The following is a 15,501-nucleotide window of genomic DNA, read 5'->3' on the forward strand; positions in this document are numbered from 1 at the left end:
TAAGGTTTATGGTGCACAAAATTGTTATCTCAGGCAACGGCGCCAAAAACTCTGTACGCATGTCTTAATAAATTGTTTTTCATTCACAACTTCGATACAACTAACCAGCAAGTGCACTGGGTCGTCCAAGTAATAAACCTTACGTGAGTAAGGGTCGATCCCACGGAGATTGTTGGTATGAAGCAAGCTATGGTCACCTTGTAAATCTCAGTCAGGCAGATATAAAATAGTCATGGAGTTTTCAAAAATAAATAATAAAATAAGGATAGAAGTACTTATGTAAATCATTGGTGAGAATTTCAGATAAACGTATAGAGATGCTTTCGTTCCTCTGAACCTCTGCTTTACTGCTGTCTTCATCCAATCAGTCTTACTCCTTTCTATGGCTGGCTTTATGTAAGGACATCACCATTGGCAATGGCTACTTTTGATCATCTCTGGAAAATGGTCCGATGCGCTGTCACTGCATGGCTAATCGTCTGGAGGCATCACCATGGTTAATTGCTGCATCCTATCCTCTTGTGAAAATGGTCCAAATGCTCTGTCACAGCACGGCTAATCATCTGAGGTTCTCGATCATACTGGAATAGGATTCACCCTCCTTTTGCGTCTGTCACTACGCCCAGCACTCGCGAGTTTGAAGTTCGTCATAGTCATTCAATCCCAGAATCCTACTCGGAATACCCCAGACAAGGTTTAGACTTTCCGGATTCTCATGAATGCCGCCATCAATCTAGCTTATACCACAAAGATTCTGATTAAGAGATCCAAGAGATAATCATCCAATCTAAGGTAGAACGGAAGTGGTTGTCAGGCACGCGTTCGTGGGGGAATGATGATGATTGTCACGTTCATCACATTCATGTTGAAGTGCGAATGAATATCTTAGAAGCGGAATAAGTTGAGTTGAATACAAAAACATTAGTACTTTGCATTAATTCATGAGGAACAGCAAAGCTCCACACCTTAATCTATGGAGTGTAGAAACTCTACCGTTTGAAAATACATAAGTGAGAGGTCCAGGCATGGTCGAATGGCCAGCCCCCATGATCTAAGAACCAGACGTCCCAAGATGTCTAATACAATAGTAAAAAGTTCTATTTATAATAAACTAGCTACTAGGGTTTACAAAAGTAAGTAATTGATGCATAAATCCACTTCCGGGGCCCACTTGGTGTGTGCTTGGGCTGAGCTTGAATGTTACACGTGCAGAGGCTCTTTCTGGAGTTGAACACCAGGTTGTAACGTGTTTCTGGCGTTCAACTCTGGTTTGTGATGTGTTTCTGGCGTTTAACTCCAGATAGCAGCGTAGAACTGGCGTTCAACGCCCTTTTACGTCATCTAAATTAGGCCAAAGTATGGACTATTATATATTTCTGGAAAGCCCTGGATGTCTACTTTCCAACGCAATTGGAAGCGCGCCATTTTGAGTTCTGTAGCTCCAGAAAATTCACTTTGAGTGCAGGGAGGTGATGGGGTATTTTTGTGGAAAAACGAATTTCTCCAAAACACCCAATTCTAACCGGCAAGTGCACCGGGTCGCATCAAGTAATAATAACTCATGGGAGTGAGGTCGATCCCACAGGGATTGAAGGATTGAGCAATTTTAGTTTGGTGGTTGATTTAGTCAAGCGAATCAAGATTTGGTTGAGAGATTTGTGATTTGCAGAATTTAAATTGCATGGAAAGTAAGGGGAATGGGTAATTGGCATGAAATTAAGAGAGAACTGAAATTTAAAGTGCTGAATCTTAAAGAACAAGAAATTAAATGGCAGAAACTTAGAACACAAGAAATGTAAATTGCAGAATCTTAAAGTGCAAGAAATGTAAATGGCTTGAATTGTAAAGGGAATTGGGAATTGGATTTGCAGAATTTAAACAAGGAAAAGTAAATTGCAACAAACAGAGAAGTAAAGGATGAATGGAATTGAACCGGATCTTAAAACAGAATTGTAAATGAGCATGAAAACAGTTAAGAGGGAATGGAAAAAGGGAAATCCGGATCTCAGGACCCAAGAGACTAGAAAACCAAGTCTAGATCTCAATGCCTTCCTAGATCCAACAAGAACAATTGCAAAGGAAATGTAGATTGCAAAGAAAGTAGATGAAAAGCAATTAACCGAAACTGAATTCAATTGTGCAGTAAAATAAAGCAGAGAGGTCTCAGGATGAGATTGAAATAGAATTTCTTCAATTCTCCAACCCATGATCCAAGACAATTGTAATTGAAATTGAAAACAAGAAAACTAAGAGGAAGGGAATTCAATTCTCCTTCCCCGAGACTTAGAAATTAAAATTCACTCAATACCAAAAGCTCTCCGAAAACTCTTTCTAAAAACTCCAAGGAAAAGCTCTCTGAAAAACTTAAATCCTATGCTATTTATACACTTTCTTCAAATGGTCTTCAAGCCTTCAATTGGGGCTTTGCTCTTGATGGAATTAGGTTGATAGAGGCCTTGGTTGATTGCTGTTGGAGTTTGGAGAAGAACCGAATTGAACCGGGTTGGAATCATGAAAGCTTGAGTAAAAGTTGGAGTAAAAGTTGGAGGCTAACTTTTACTCCAACTTTTCACATCAGCCACCCTTCTTTGCTGATACCAACGTTGGGGCAAAAGTTAGGGGTCTAACTTTGGCTCCAACATTGGCTTCCCCTTGCATACTCATGGCGCCAACGTTAGCCAAAAAGTTAGGGGCTAACGTTGGCGCAAACTTTTGCTCATCCAGGGAGTGTTTTTCATGCGCCAACGTTAGCCAAAAAGTTAGGGGCTAACGTTGGCGCAAACTTTTGCTCTCCAGGGTGTGTTTTGTGATGGCAAAAGTTAGCCAAAAAGTTTGAGGCTAACTTTTGCTCCAGCTTTTGCCCAAAAGTTAGCCAAAAAGTTTGAGGCTAACTTTTGCTCCAACTTTTTGCTTCCTGGTTCATTTTCAATTAATCCAAAAGTTTGAACTAAAGTTTGAGGCAAACTTTTGCTCAAACTTTTTGTCCTCTCTTCCTCCTAACCATTCCTTCTTGCTTCAACCTTTCTCCAAGCTTTCTTCACCTATCATTAATCAACCAAACACATCAAAGCTATGCTCAAAATCATGAGATATTCATTCTTTCATAATATGTGACAATTATAGCATAAAACCTCATGAAATAGCATGAATTCATACATGGTTGATTAAATCAAAGGAAACATGAAAATCTACCCAATTGGCTTGCTTATGGTTCAAGAAAGTGCATAATTCAATTAAAAACTAAAGAAAAAGGCTAGTGAAACTAGGCTAAGATGACTTGTCATCACAACACCAAACTTAAAGCTTGCTTGTCCCCAAGCAAGGAATGAATTATGCTCAATGGTTCTTTCATTTAAGATGGATTGAAGAACAACTTGTAAAGTCCTGTGAGTGAAGTGATTAAGTAACAGTGGGGTGAACTCTAAATTATATGCTCATACAAGAGCTTCAGTGCTTACTAGTCCTCACATATTGGGAGTCTTAGGTCTTAGGATTTTCATCCAAATGGTATCATGGAGATCTCTTTATATGTAGTCACCTTGAAGCAGCTTATAGTTTCTTTGCTTTGGCCTTGACTCTAAGTGTCATGTCTCAAAGCGGCTCTTTAGATAAGCTTTCAAGCAATACTCCTAAACCAGTTGGTTTTAAGGTATTAGGTGTTAAAGCACCCCTAAGGATTTACTTGCTCAAGCCTCTTTCCTTGACACAACTCAACCACAAGCATTTACTAGGCTAACAACTCTTTGAGTCATTATTTTTTCTTTCTTTTCTGTCTAGTAATTGATGCTCAGAGCCTTGGGCCATGTTCTTTTTGCTTTTGTATTTTCTTTATTTTCTTTTGTTTTGTTTGCTGCTTCTTGGATCAATAGATTTTTGAGAATATCCACAATACTTCTTTGAACTTCATGTCCTGCCTATGAGCTCCCATGCAAGTTTTCACAAGCATGCAACCTCAATACATAATCATACAACTAGAACCACCACTTCTCCTAATCTTTTGCTTGCCTCAAAATTGTTTAATTCCTCAATTCTTCTTTTCAAAGAACTTTCATGTGATGCATTTTTGAAGTATTGAGTGCAAACAAGTGTGAAAAGTGTAGTGTTGTGAATAGTCAAGCATCTTAGTTATTAAATTACAGAAAAACTATGCTATGCAGGCAGGCAGGGGTATTATGTAACTTTCAATTTAGCAGCATCTGATACAAAATAGTCACTGAACAATACAACCTTTTGGAGTTCGCTTGCTTTCCTCTTCTTCATCATCATTGCCGATCTTTACATTCCTCTCTCTTCCTTTTGATAGATGATGCTTAATCCTTCCAAAAGCTTGTATGATGCTCTGCAATGATATTGAAAGTTGCTTGTTCCCCAAGCACTTGAAAGAAGAAATGGTTAGCTTGCATGATTTATTTGTGGGCCCTTGAACTTACTTTGGTGTGGGGACACCAAACTTAGTACCTTGCCAATGGTTCTCATGCATCAGATTAACCATGTGTGAAACTCTTTTTCTTTTTTTTTTTTTTTTTTAAAGTAATAAAACTGAAAACTAGGAAACGGCAGAATAGTTAGCTAGTTTATCTAAATGCTTGAAGCTAGAATTATGCAGAGAGTGAGAATGTGTTTTATGATGGGATTTTGGTGGAACACCAAACTTAGAATCCTTTATTCTCCCTTAGATTGTTTTGGTGTGCAACACCAAACTTAGCTTCTTGCAATATAGATAAAACTAATTAACCTTTTTATTAAAATAGTTATGAACAGAAAACTACCTCAGGTTGGGTTGCCTCCCAACAAGCGCTTTTTTATTGTCACTAGCTTGACATCCTTCATCCTCTAATCATGGAAGTTGAGGTTTCTGTTGCCTTTGGTTTCCTCCTCTCACCGTAGGCTTCTCCTTGATAGTTGTTTCTTTTCCCGTAGCCTTCTCACTGTTTTCCATGACTGCTTTCCCTTTCAACCCAGCAGCTTTTTCACTGTTCTTTGAGTCATCTTCAGTGGCTCTTAGGGACATATTTCCCTCTCTCTCGCCCAGTTTAGCAAGGTTTTGAACCAGTTGTTCCATGTGCCTTTCAATTCTCTTGAGATATGCCTCTTGGTTTTTCCTTATATCCTCCTGCTCTATTATTGTCATTTCTTGAATTTTCATAAACCTTTCCATCATCATTTCTAGAACATAGAGTCTTTGGAAGTTTAGGATTGGTTGTGGCTGTGTCAATTGTGGTGATTGATGTAAGTCATTTTGGGCGGGTGGTGAGGTAGGACAGGGCTGGAGGTGTGTATATTGGGGTGGTGTGTAGTGATTTTTGTTGGTATGGTGGTGTTTTTGCAGGTTTGGGAAGTTGGGGTTGTTATAGTTGAAGTCCCTTTGTTCCTGATGCTGAGATTCCCTCATTCTTAGATAAGAATGTGGTTTCCATGGTGGAAATTGTGCATTCACTGTGGCAGAATGTAGAGAATCAATTTGTCTAGCTATTGATTCCATTTGCTGCTGAGTTTGCTGGTATAGCTGTTTGTTTTGATTCATGATTGCTCTCACTCCTTCAAGATTCATTACTTCCTTTTCTGAAATTGCATTCCGTGGTGTCTCAAATGAGTGTTGGTTATTGGCTCTTTTGTCACTGAACTCTGCAGTTCCTTGGATGGTTGTTGTTGCCTTGAGTAGGCCATCTGAGAAGTAATCTACTGCTCTTCTTGTTTCTGAGGTTAATCCTTCATAGAACGCTTGAAAATCCACCTTGTCACTTGCTTTCTTGTATCTTTCCCATGCTTTGAACAATGGTTCTTCCTCTCTTTGTATGAATGGATGTATTCCTTCTTTCATCTTAATGTTTTGTCGGGATGATGAGAATTTGGCTAGGAACTTAGCAACCAAATCATCCCAACTAGTGATACTTCCTTGGGGAAAGGTTTCAAGCCATTGTGCCGCTTCATCCTTCAGTGAGAAAGGAAATAACAAGAGCTTACAGGTATCATGGTTTACACCATTGAGATTGACAGCACCACAAGTTTTCAGAAAAATGGATAGGTGCTGTTTAGGGTCCTCCAATGGATTTCCACCATAGGAACAATTGTTCTCTATTAGTGTAATGAGTTGTGGCTTCATGTTGTGGTGTTCTTATTTCTCAGAAACTCCTTCTTCAATGATATCCTTCCCTTTGGCTGCCCTTCTTCCCTATGAAATATAAATCAACAACGGAACACACAGTGATACTTTTGAAAATTGAGTGTAGTCAGTTGAGACAAAACTTCAAACAGTTAGTGGGTTAGTCAAAAATTAAAGAAAAAGTGCTTGATCTAAACTGCTACCTCACTTAATCATTGTCAATCTAATCAATCCCCGGCAACGGCGCCAAAAACTTGATGGGATATTTTTGTGGAAAAACGAATTTCTCCAAAACACCCAATTCTAATCGGCAAGTGCACCGGGTCGCATCAAGTAATAATAACTCACGGGAGTGAGGTCGATCCCACAGGGATTGAAGGATTGAGCAATTTTAGTTTGGTGGTTGATTTAGTCAAGCGAATCAAGATTTGGTTGAGAGATTTGTGATTTGCAGAATTTAAATTGCATGGAAAGTAAGGGGAATGGGTAATTGGCATGAAATTAAGAGAGAACTGAAATTTAAAGTGCTGAATCTTAAAGAACAAGAAATTAAATGGTAGAAACTTAGAACGCAAGAAATGTAAATTGCAGAATCTTAAAGTGCAAGAAATGTAAATGGCTTGAATTGTAAAGGGAATTGGGAATTGGATTTGCAGAATTTAAACAAGGAAAAGTAAATTGCAACAAACAGAGAAGTAAAGGATGAATGGAATTGAACCGGATCTTAAAACAGAATTGTAAATGAGCATGAAAACAGTAAATAGGGAATGGGAAATGGGAAATCCGGATCTCAGGACCCAAGAGACTAGAAAACCAAGTCTAGATCTCAATGCCTTCCTAGATCCAACAAGAACAATTGCAAAGGAAATGTAGATTGCAAAGAAAGTAGATGAAAAGCAATTAACCGAAACTGAATTCAATTGTGCAGTAAAATAAAGCAGAGAGGTCTCAGGATGAGATTGAAACAGAATTTCTTCAATTCTCCAACCCAAGATCCAAGACAATTGTAATTAAAATTGAAAACAAGAAAACTAAGAGGAAGGGAATTCAATTCTCCTTCCCCGAGACTTAGAAATTAAAATTCACTCAATACCAAAAGCTCTCCGAAAACTCTTTCTGAAAACTCCAAGGAAAAGCTCTCTGAAAAACTTAAATCCTATGCTATTTATACACTTTCTTCAAATGGTCTTCAAGCCTTCAATTGGGCCTTTGCTCTTAATGGAATTGGGTTGATAGAGGCCTTGGTTGATTGCTCTTGGAGTTTGGAGAAGAACCGAATTGAACCGGGTTGGAATCATGAAAGCTTGAGTAAAAGTTGGAGTAAAAGTTGGAGGCTAACTTTTACTCCAACTTTTCACATCAGCCACCCTTCTTTGCTGATACCAACGTTGGGGCAAAAGTTAGGGGTCTAACAGTTTGCTCCAACGTTGGCCTCCCCTTGCATACTCATGGCGCCAACGTTAGCCAAAAAGTTAGGGGCTAACGTTGGCGCAAACTTTTGCTCGTCCAGGGAGTGTTTTTCATGCGCCAACGTTAGCCAAAAAGTTAGGGGCTAACGTTGGCGCAAACTTTTGCTCTCCAGGGTGTGTTTTGTGATGCCAAAAGTTAGCCAAAAAGTTTGAGGCTAACTTTTGCTCCAGCTTTTGCCCAAAAGTTAGCCAAAAAGTTTGAGGCTAACTTTTGCTCCAACTTTTTGCTTCCTGGTTCATTTTCAATTAATCCAAAAGTTTGAACTAAAGTTTGAGGCAAACTTTTGCTCAAACTTTTTGTCTTCTCTTCCTCCTAACCATTCCTTCTTGCTTCAACCTTTCTCCAAGCTTTCTTCACCTATCATTAATCAACCAAACACATCAAAGCTATGCTCAAAATCATGAGATATTCATTCTTTTATAATATGTGACAATTATAGCATAAAACCTCATGAAATAGCATGAGTTCATACATGGTTGATTAAATCAAAGGAAACATGAAAATCTACCCAATTGGCTTGCTTATGGTTCAAGAAAGTGCATAATTCAATTGAAAACTAAAGAAAAAGGCTAGTGAAACTAGGCTAAGATGACTTGTCATCAGGAGGTCAGAATCCAACAGCATCAGCAGTCCTTCTTCAACCTTTGAATCTGATTTTTGCTCAAGTCCCTCAATTTCAACCAGAAAATACCTGAAATCATAGAAAAACACACAAACTTATAGTAAAGTCCAGAAATGTGAATTTAGCATAAAAACTAATGAAAACATCCCTAAAAGTAACTAGATTCTACTAAAAACATACTAAAAACAATGCCAAAAAGCGTATAAATTATCCGCTCATCACAACACCAAACTTAAATTATTGCTTGTCCCCAAGCAACTGAAAATCAAATAGGATAAAAAGAAGAGAATATACTATAAATTCCAAACTATCAATGAAACACAGCTTCAATCAGATGAGCGGGACTTGTAGCTTTTTACCTCTTGAATAGTTTTGGCATCTCACTTTATCCATTGAGGTTCAGAATGATTGGCATCTATAGGAACTCAGAGTTCAGATAGTGTTTTTGATTCTCCTAGTTCAGTATGTTGATTCTTGAACACAGCTTCTTTATGAGTCTTGGTCGTGGCCCTAAGCACTTTGTTTTCCAGTATTACCACCAGATACATAAATGCCACAGACACATAACTGGGTGAACCTTTTCAGATTGTGACTCAGCTTTGCTAAAGTCCCCAATTAGAGGTGTCCAGGGTTCTTAAGCACACTCTTATTTTGCTTTGGACCTTGACTTTAACCGCTCAGTCTCAAGTTTTCACTTGACACCTACACGCCATAAGCACATGGTTAGGGACAGCTTGGTTTAGCCGCTTAGGCCAGGATTTTATTCCTTTAGGCCCTCCTATCCACTGATGCTCAAAGCCTTGGGATCCTTTTTCTTACCCTTGCCTTTTGGTTTTAAGGGTTATTGGCTTTTTGCTCTTGCCTTTTGGTTTTAAGAGCTTTTGGCTTTTTCTGCTTGCTTTTTCTCTTTTTCTTTCTATTATTTATTTTTTCGCCTATTTTTTTTTCTGCAAGCTTTGTTCTTTGCTGCTTTTTCTTGCTTCAAGAATCATTTTTATGATTTTTCAGATTATCAAATAACATATCTCCTTGTCATCATTCTTTCAAGAGCCAACATATTTAACATTCTTAAACAACAACTTCAAAAGACATATGCACTGTTCAAGCATTCATTCAGAAAACAAGAAGTATTGTCACCACATCAATATAATTAAACTAAGTTCAAGGATAAATTCGAAACTCATGTACTTCTTGTTCTTTTGAATTAAAAACATTTTTCATTCAAGAGAGGTGATGGATTCATAGGACATTCATAACTTTAAGACATAGTTACTAAACACTAATGATCATGTAATAAGATACAAACATAGATAAGCACTTAACATAAAGGAAACAAAAAACAGAGAAATTAAGAACAAGGAATGAGTCCACCTTAGTGATGGTGACGTTTCCTTCTTGAGGAACCAATGATGTCCCTGAGCTCTTCTATGTCTCTTCCTTGTTTTTGTTGCTCCTCCCTCATTGCTTTTTGATCTTCTCTAATTTCATGAAGGATGATGGAGTGCTCTTGATGTTCCACCCTTAATTGTCCCATGTTGGAACTTAATTCTACTAGGGAGGTGTTGATTTGCTCCCAATAGTTTTGTGGAGGAAAATGCATTTGAGGCATCACCGGGATCTCATGGTGATGAGCTTCATGCGTCTCTTGAGATCCATGAATGGGCTCTCTTGCTTGCTCCATCCTTTTCTTAGTGATGGGGTTCTCTTCCTCAATGGGAATGTCTCCTTCTATGGAAGCTCCAACTGAGTAACATAGATGGCAAATAAGATGAGGAAAAGCTATCCTTGCCCAAGGAGAGGGCTTTTCGGCTATTTTGTAGAGTTCAAGGGAGATGACTTCATGAACTTCTACTTCCTCTCCAATCATGATGCTATGGATCATGATGGCCCGATCCACAGTAACTTCAGATCGGTTGCTAGTGGGGATGATGGAGCGTTGGATGAACTCTAACCATCCTCTAGCCACAGGCTTGAGGTCCAGTCTTCTTAGTTGAACCGGCTTGCCTTTGGAGTCAATCTTCCATTGAGCTCCTTCCACACATATGTCCATGAGGACTTGGTCCAACCTTTGATTAAAGTTGAGCCTTCTAGTGTATGGGCGTGCATCTCCTTGCATCATAGGCAAGTTGAACGCCAACCTCACATTTTCCGGACTAAAATCTAAGTATTTCCCCCGAACCATGGTGAGATAATTCTTTGGGTTCGGGTTCTTACTTTGATCATGGTTCCTAGTGATCCATGCATTGGCATAGAACTCTTGAACCATTAGGATGCCGACTTGTTGGATGGGGTTCGTTAGAACTTTCCAACCTCTTCTTTGGATTTCATGTCGGATCTCCGGATACTCATTTCTCTTGAGCTTAAAAGGGACCTCGGGGATCACCTTCTTCTTGGCCACAACATCATAGAAGTGGTCTTGATAGGCTTTGTAGATGAACCTTTCCATCTCCCGTGACTCGAAGGTGGAAGCTTTTGTCTTCCCTTTCCCTTTTCTAGAGGATTCTCCGGTCTTGGGTGCCATCAATGGTAATGAAAAAACAAAAAGCTTATGCTTTTACCACACCAAACTTAGAATATTGCTCGCCCTCAAGCAAGAGAAGAAAGAATAGATGAAGAAGAAGAAGAAATGTAGAAGAGAGAGAGAGAGAGAGGTGTTTCGGCCAAGAAGGGGAAGAGAGGGTTGTGTTGTGTGAAGTTGAAGAAGAATGGAGGGCTTTATATAGAGAAGGGAGGGGGTAAGGTTCGGCCATAAGGGTGGGTTTTGGGTGGGAAATTGATTTTGGAAGGTAGGTGGGGATTATGAGGTAGGTTTATGGGGAAGAATGGATGGATGTGAGTGGTGAAGTGGTGATAGGGAAGAGAGATTGAGATGATTGGTGAAGAGTTTTGGGGAAGAGTGTTTATGGGATTGTGTGAAAGAGGGGTGAGAAGAAGTGAGTGGAGGTAGGTGGGGATCCTGTGGGGTCCACAGATCCTGAGGTGATCCTGTGGGGTCCACAGATCCTGAGGTGTTTAAGGATTTACAACCTTGCACCAAATTAGGCATGCAATATACCCTTGCACACAACTCTGGGCGTTCAGCGCCAGATTGGTGCTTGTTCTGGGCGTTGAACGCCCATTTGTTTCCCATTTCTGGTGTTGAACGCCAGAACCATGCTTGTTCTGGGCGTTCAGTGCCAGCTCTTCTCCAGGGTGCAATTCTGGTGTTCAAACGCCCAGATGCTGCCCATTTTGGGCGTTCAGCGCCAGAACCATGCTCTGTTCTGGCGTTGAACGCCAGCCAGATGCTTCTTACTGGCATTTAAACGCCAGTGAGATCCTCTTCCAGGGTGTGATTTTTCTTCTGCTGTTTTTGATTTTTCTTCAATTTTTTTTCAGTTATTTTTGTGACTCCACATGATCATGAACCTATAAAGACATATAACTAATAAAAATATAATTAAATAAAAATTGAGTTGCCTCCCAACAAGCGCTTCTTTAATGTCAATAGCTTGACAGTGGGCTCTCATGGAGCCTCACAGATGTTCAGAGCATTGTTGAGACTCTCCAACACCAAACTTAGAGTTTGACTGTGGGGGCTCTAGTTGACTCTGTTTTGAGAGAAGCTTACTGTGCCTCTTTTCCATGTTTACAGAAGGATGTCCTTGAGTTTTAAACTCAAGGGAGTCCTCATTCAATTGAAGGACTAGTTCACCTCTGTTAACATCAATCACAGCTCTTGCTGTGGCTAGGAAGGGTCTTCCAAGGATGATGGATTCATCCTCATCCTTCCCAGTATCTAGGATTATGAAATCAGCAGGGATGTAAAGGCCTTCAACCTTTACTAATATGTCCTCTACTTGTCCATAAGCCTGTTTTCTGGAATTGTCTGCCATCTCTAATGAGATTTTAGCAGCTTGTACCTCAAAGATTCCCAGTTTCTCCATTACAGAGAGTGGCATGAGGTTTATTCCTGACCCCAGGTCACATAGAGCCTTCTCAAAGGTCATGGTGCCTATGGTACAAGGTATCAGGAACTTTCCAGGATCCTGTTTCTTCTGAGGCAATCTCAGTTGATCCAGATCACTTAGTTCATTGGTGAACAAGGGAGGTTCATCTTCCCAAGTCTCAATAGCAAATAATTTGGCATTCAGCTTCATGATTGCACCAAGGTATTTGGTAACTTGCTCTTTAGTAACATCCTCATTCTCTTCAGAAGAGAAATACTCATCAGGGCTCATGAATGGCATAAGGAGGTTTAATGGAATCTCTATGGTCTCTAGATGAGCCTCAGATTCCTTTGGTTCCTCAGAGGGAAACTCCTTATTGATCACTGGACATCCCAGGAGGTCTTCCTCCTTGGGATTCACGTTCTTCTCTCCTATTGTGGATTCGGCCATGATGGTCAATTCAATGGCCTTGCACTCTCCTTTTGAATTTTCTTATGTATTGCTTGGGAGAGTACTAGGAGGGATTTCAGTGATCCTTTTACTCAGTTGGCCCACTTGTGCTTCCAAATTTCTAATAGAAGACCTTGTTTTATTCATGAAACTCACAGTGTCCTTAGATAGATCAGAGACTAAGTTTGCTAAATTAGAAGTGTTTTGTTCAGAGTTCTCTGTCTGTTGCTGAGTGGATGATGGAAAAGGCTTGCTATTGCTAAACCTGTTTCTTCCACCATTGTTAAAGCCTTGTTGAGGCTTTTGTTGATCCTTCCATGAGAAATTTGGATGATTTCTCCATGATGGGTTATAGGTGTTTCCATAAGGTTCACCCATATAATTTACCTCTGCTATTGTAGGGTTCTCAGGATCATAAGCTTCTTCTTCAGAAGATGCCTCTTGAGTACTGTTGGATGCAGCTTGCAGTCTATTCAGACTCTGAGAAATCATATTGACTTGCTGAGTCAATATTTTATTCTGAGCTAATATAGCATTCAGAGTATCAATTTCAAGAACTCCCTTCTTCATAGGCGTCCCATTATTCACAGGATTCCTTTTAGAGGTGTACATAAACTGGTTATTAGCAACCATGTCAATGAGTTCTTGAGCTTCTGCAGGTGTTATCTTTAGGTGAATGCATCCACCTGCAGAAGTATCCAATGACATTTTAGCTAATTCAGATAGACCATCATAGAATATATCCAGGATGGTGCATTTTGAAAGCATGTTAGAAGGACACTTTTTGGTCAGTTGCTTGTATCTTTCCCAAGCTTCATAGAGGGATTCACCTTCTTTCTGTCTAAAGGTTTGAACATCCACTCTAAGCTTGCTCAGCTTTTGAGGAGGAAAGAACTTGGCTAAGAAAGCCGTGACCAGCTTATCCCAAGAGTTCAGGCTATCTTTGGGTTGAGAGTTCAACCACACTCTAGCTCTGTCTCTTAGAGCAAAAGGGAAAAGCATGAGCCTGTAGACTTCAGGATCTACTCCATTAGTCTTAACAGTATCACAGATTTGCAAAAATTTAGTTAAGAACTGAAAAGGATCTTCAGATGGAAGTCCATGAAACTTGCAGTTCTGCTGCATCAGAGAAACTAATTAAGGTTTCAGCTCAAAATTGTTTGCTCCAATGGTGGGGATGGAGATGCTTCTTCCATGTAAATTGGAATTAGGTGCAGTAAAGTCACCAAGCATCCTCCTTGCATTATTATTATTTTCAGCTGCCATCTCCTCTTCCTGTTCAAAACATTCTGAAAGGTGCTTGCTGGATTGTTGTAATTTAGCTTCTTTTAGTTTCCTCTTCAGAGTCCTTTCAGGTTCTGGATCTGCTTCAACAAGAATATTCTTGTCTTTGCTCCTGCTCATATGAAAAAGAGGGAACAGAAAAATAATAATAATAGGGATCCTTTTTACCACAGTATAGAGGTCCCTATGTGAGTAGAAGAAAAGAAGAAGAAAAGAATGTAATGTAAAGAAAGAAACACAAAGGTAAGGGGAGCAGAGATGTGAGATGAAGAGAAGTGTTAGTAGATGAATAAGTAAATAGAATGATATGAGAGAGAGAGAATTTTCGAAAATTATTTTTGAAAAAGAGTTAGTGATTTTCGAAAATAGTTTTTGAAAAAGGTTAGTAATTTTCGAAAATCAAAAATTAAAATAATTAGTTAATTAAAAAGAAATTTTGAAAAAGAGGGAGATATTTTCGAAAATTAGAGAGAGAGAGAGTTAGTTAGGTAGTTTTGAAAAAGATAAGAAACAAACAAAAGTTAGTTAGTTAGTTGAAACAAATTTGAAAATCAATTTTTTTGAAAAGATAAGAAGATAAGAAGTTAGAAAAGATATTTTAAAATCAAATTTTTGAAAAAGATATGATTGAAATTAGTTTTGAAAAAGATTTGATTTTTAAAATCTCAATTAATGACTTGATTCACAAGAAATCACAATATATGATTCTAGAACTTAAAGTTTGAATCTTTCTTAACAAGTAAGTAACAAACTTGAAATTTTTGAATCAAAACATTAATTGATGATGTTATTTTCGAAAATTAGGAGATAAAGATAAGAAAAAGATTTTTGAAAAATATTTTTAAAATTTTCGAAAATAACCAAGAAAATTGAAAAAGATTTGATTTTTTGAAAAAGATTTTGAAAAAAATAAGATTTTTAAATTGAAAATTTTGATTTGACTCATAAAATCAACTAGATTTTAAAAATTTTTGAAAAAGTCAACTCAAATTTTTGAATTTATGAGTGAAAAAGGGAAAGATATTTTTTTAATTTTTGAATTTTTAATGATGAAAGAGAAAAACATGAAAAATGATGCAATGCATGAAAATTTTGGATCAAAGTATGTGATGAATGCAAGAACACTATGAATGTCAAGATGAACACCAAGAACACTTTGAATGTCAAGATGAACATCAAGAACTTATTTTTGAAAAATTTTATATGCAAAGAAAACATGCAAGACACCAAACTTAGAAATCTTTCATGTTTAGACTCTATGGATGCAAGAATACATATGAAAAACAAGAAAAGACACAAAACAAGAAAATATCAAGATCAAACAAGAAGATTTACCAAGAACAACTTGAAGATCATGAAGAACACTATGAATGCATGATTTTTTCGAAAAATGCAAGATGAACATGCAATTGACACCAAACTTAAAATCTGACTCAAGACTCAAACAAAAAACACAAAATATTTTTGATTTTTATGATTTTCTAATTTTTTTGGTATTTTTTTTTGGAAAATTAATGTGAAAAAGAAAAAAATAAGGATTCCAAAATTTTTAGTATGAATTCCAGGAATCTTGTGTTCTTAGTCTAAAGCTCCAATCTGAGGGTTAGACATGGCTTAATAGCCAGCCAAGCTTTAGAAGATAT

General features: G+C 38.2%; 1 non-coding gene across 1 annotated transcript; it reads left to right on the forward strand.

Annotated features, from left to right (window-relative positions):
* Positions 1-13,336: 13,336 nt before the first annotated feature.
* Positions 13,337-13,444, forward strand: LOC148577697 (small nucleolar RNA R71). The gene has a single exon (XR_015903171.1). It is a non-coding gene; the product is annotated as a small nucleolar RNA R71 (small nucleolar RNA).
* The last annotated feature ends 2,057 nt before the right edge of the window (positions 13,445-15,501 follow it).

Source organism: Arachis ipaensis, chromosome B1, assembly GCF_059453495.1.
Source record: "Arachis ipaensis isolate K30076 ecotype BB chromosome B1, ASM5945349v1, whole genome shotgun sequence".
NCBI classification, from domain to species: domain Eukaryota; kingdom Viridiplantae; phylum Streptophyta; class Magnoliopsida; order Fabales; family Fabaceae; genus Arachis; species Arachis ipaensis.